Raw genomic sequence first — 4,226 nt, 5'->3', positions numbered from 1 at the left:
AAGCGACTTAGCAGCAGCAGTAGCAGCAGCAGTATAAATATGTCCCAAATATTGCATTGACACATCATTGTGGTTTTTGTTTAGTCACTTAGTCCTGTCCAACACTTTTGTGACCCCATGTACTCTAGCCCGCCAAGCTCCTCTGTCCACAGCATTTCCCAGGCAAGAATACTGAAGCAGGTTGCCATTTTCTTCTCCAGTGGATCTTCCTGACCCACGGACTGAAACCCTATCTCCTACATTGTAGGCGGTTTCTTTACCAATGAGCCACTGGGGAAGCGCTCAAATATCGTATATTAACATGTGTGTGTGTGTGTGTGTGTGTGTGTATGAGATCTAGAACAATGGTACTGATGAATCCATTTTCAGGGCAGCAATGAAGATGCAGACATAGAAAAAAGACTTGTGGACACAGTGGAGGAAGGTGAGGGTGAGATGAACAGAGAGTAGCATGGAAACATATACATTACCATATGTAAAATAGGTAGCCAGTGGGAATTTGCTATATGACTGAGAGAGCTCAAATCGGTGCTCTGTGACAATCAGAGGAATAGGATGGGATGGGAAGTGGGAGGGAGGTTCAAGAGGCGGGGGACATATATATACCTATGGCCGATTCATATTAATGTATGGCAGAAACCAACACAATATTGTAAAGCAATTATCCTTCTATTAAAAATAAATATTTTAAAAAAGAAACAAAAAATGACTTGTTAATCTGATACTCAAGCTACCCTTCTAGATTTAACAACCCTTCTAAATTCTGAACCCTCCAGAATCTTCCTCCCCCAGGTTCACCCCAGGACTTTGCCTTAATCTGTTCTCTGTTCTTTCATTAGCAGAGGACATTGGCTTCAGGCTGCCTGCTCTCTGAGGGTAAGACCCAGGCCTTTGTCCACCATCTCCGTTCCAGGTAGGTATGCTCCTTACAGATGTGCACAAGGGCATCGGCCAAGAGTGAGCAAAGAAATCCATCCTCAACTCTTTGCCTCACAGGGCCGTCTCACGGAACTGTGAGCCACTGAAGGGCGCTTTTTTTTTTACTGATCTACCCAGAGGAACTCTTGCTTCTAATTGGTTCGCCCAGAATCAGTGCCCCTTCTTCATTGGCTGGTTGGGAGGTGGGCGGGGCCAATTTCCAAAGAGTCCGCCCACAAGAACTCCTGTTTCTAAGTCTGCGGCTAAGTCGCTTCAGTCATGTCCGACTCTGTGTGACCCCATAGACGGAAGCCCACCAGGCTCCCCCGTCCCTGGGATTCTCCAGGCAAGAACACTGGAGTGGGTTGCCATTTCCTTCTCCAATACATGAAAGTGAAAAGTGAAAGTCACTCAGCCGTGTCTCACTCTTAGCGAACCCATGGACTGCAGCCTACCAGGATCCTCCATCCATGGGATTCTCCAAGCAAGAGTACTGGAGTGGGCTGCCATCGCCCTCTCCGTTTCTAAGTCTACTGAAGGAAATTCAAGAATCCTTCCATCCAAGTGGCCTCTTTTTCTAAATTCAACGTGTTAGTTGCTCAGTCATGTCCGACTCTTTGTAATTGCCTGGACCCTGAAAGTGAAAGAGGAGAGTGAAAAAGTTGGCTTAAAGCTCAACATTCAGAAAACGAAGATCATGGCATCTGGTCCCATCACTTCATGGGAAATAGATGGGGAAACAGTGGAAACAGTGTCAGACTTTATTTTGGGGGGCTCCAAAATCACTGCAGATGGTGATTGCAGCCATGAAATTAAAAGACGCTTACTCCTTGGAAGGAAAGTTATGATCAACCTAGATAGCATATTCAAAAGCAGAGACATTACTTTGCCAACAAAGATCCATCTAGTCAAGGCTATGGTTTTTCCTGTGGTCATGTATGGATGTGAGAGTTGGACTGTGAAGAAAGCTGAGTGCCGAAGAATTGATGCTTTTGAACTGTGGTGTTGGAGAAGACTCTTGAGAGTCCCTTGGACTGCAAGGAGATCCAACCAGTCCATTCTGAAGGAGATCAGCCCTGGGATTTCTTTGGAAGGAATGATGCTAAAGCTGAAACTCCAGTATTTTGGCCACCTCATGCGAAGAGTTGACTAATTGGAAAAGTCTCTGATGCTGGGAGGGATTGGGGGCAGGAGGAGAAGGGGACGACAGAGGATGAGATGGCTGGATGGCATCACTGACTCGATGGACGTGAGTCTGAGTGAACTCCGGGAGTTGGTGATGGACAGGGAGGCCTGGCGTGCTGGGATTCATGGGGTCTCAAAGAGTCGGACACGACTGAGCGACTGAACTGAACTGAACTGAGCTTGCCAGACTCCTCTGCCCATGGAATTCTCCAAGCAAGAATTTTTACTGGAGTGGGTAGCCATTCCCTTCACGGGATCTTCTCAACCCAGGGATCAAACCTGAGTCTCCTGCATTGCAAGCAGATTCTTTACCGTCTGAGCCACCAGGGAATTCCCACCCCCTTCCACCCCATCACCTCTTTCTAAACAATACAAAAATATCTTGTGTGCTGAGTCCCTAAACCTTAGGATAAGAGCACTTGAGTTACATTTGCTTAGATCTTAAGAGATTCCAAATTACCTTTACACACATTAACTCATCTAAACCCCACATCAACCCTCCAGTGGTATAATTGTGCCATTTGCTTTTTCAGTTCAGTTCAGTCGCTCAGTCATGTCCGACTCTTTGCGACCCCATGGGCTGCAACAGGTCAGGCTTCCCTGTCCTTCACCAACTCCCGGGGCTTGCTCAAAATCATGTCCATCCAGTCAGTGATGCCATCCAACCATCTCATCCTCTGTGGTCTCCTTCTCCTCCTGCCTTCACTCTTTCCCAGCATCAGGGTCTTTTCCAGTGAGTCAGTTCTTTGCGTCAGGCAGCCAAAGTATTGGAGCTTCAGTCCTTCTAATGAATATTCAGGACTGATTTCATTTAGGATTGACTGGTTTGATCTCCTTGCAGTCCAAAGGACTCCCAAGAGTCTTCTCCAACACCACAGTTCAAATGCATTAATTCTTCTGCCCTCAGCCTTCTTTATGGTTCAACTCTCACACCCATACATGACTACTGGAAAAACCATAGCTTTGACTAGACTTTTTACTTTTCAGTTCAGTTCAGTTCAGTTCAGTCGCTCAGTTGTGTCCGACTCTTTGTGACCCCATGAATCCCAGCACGCCAGGCCTCCCTGTCCATCACCAACTCCTGGAGTTCACTCAGACTCAAGTCCATAGAGTCAGTGATGCCATCCAACCATCTCATCCTCTGTCATCCCCTTCTCCTCCTGCCCCCAATCCCTCCCAGCATCAGAGTCTTTTCCAATGAGTCAACTCTTCCCATGAGGTGGCCAAAGTACTGGAGTTTACAGGTTAGCAAACTGAACCTGGAAGAGAGATAGTAACCTGTCCGCAGTCACTAAGGCAGATAATAAAACCAGTTTACTTTGGCTTACTACGAATTTGACTAAGCTTTTCACGTAAATCATTTCTCAACCCTTACTGTGATTGTGTGGGATATATTCAGCTAGGCACTTTACACATTTTCTAGATCTTCAGGTGACTTTGCAAACTAAATATCATTCACTCTCATCTTACTAAGGAGAAAACGGACCTCTGCAGTCACAAAGTCGTAAGCTGCAGCCTCCCATTTATAAAACGTGGACTTCATGATGCCAGGTACGCTGCTCCGTTATCTACAGGCATTGTTCTCTCATTAAATGCTCTTTATTATCACATCACATCGCTATTCTTATTGTCTTCATTTACTGGTGAGGAAAAAAAATAGGTTCAGAGAGGGTGAGTGACTTGCCCAAGACCACACAGCAAGCTGGTGGTGGCTGAGGCAGGATTCCTCAAATTCAAGTCTTAAACTCCGGGAGTTGGTGATGGACAGGGAGGCCTGGGGTGCTGCAGTCCACGGGGTCACAAAGAGTCGGACACGACTGAGCGACTGAACCGAACTGATCCCAGCCCAGGGCTCCTTCTCTCATACTCCAGGGCCTCCGTCCCCGTCGGCCCAGTTGAAACAATCGATGACCCTCGAGTAGGCCAGAATCCCTCTTCCTCGAAGTCTTAGGTAGCCACAACCGCCAGGAGAGGACGTTTCCTCCCCTGCCCTCTGCAGAGAGATCCGGATCCGCTCGGGGCGAGGCCAAGCCGCCTGCGGAAGAGGCGCCTGTTAACACAACAGCGCGTTCTAGGCGGCGAGCCGGGTGGGTGGAGCCTGAGTGCCGGGGTCCCGCCCCCCT

The sequence above is a fragment of the Bubalus bubalis genome, chromosome 3 (assembly GCF_019923935.1).
Source record: "Bubalus bubalis isolate 160015118507 breed Murrah chromosome 3, NDDB_SH_1, whole genome shotgun sequence".
NCBI lineage: Eukaryota > Metazoa > Chordata > Mammalia > Artiodactyla > Bovidae > Bubalus > Bubalus bubalis.
This window is presented reverse-complemented; position numbering follows the sequence as displayed.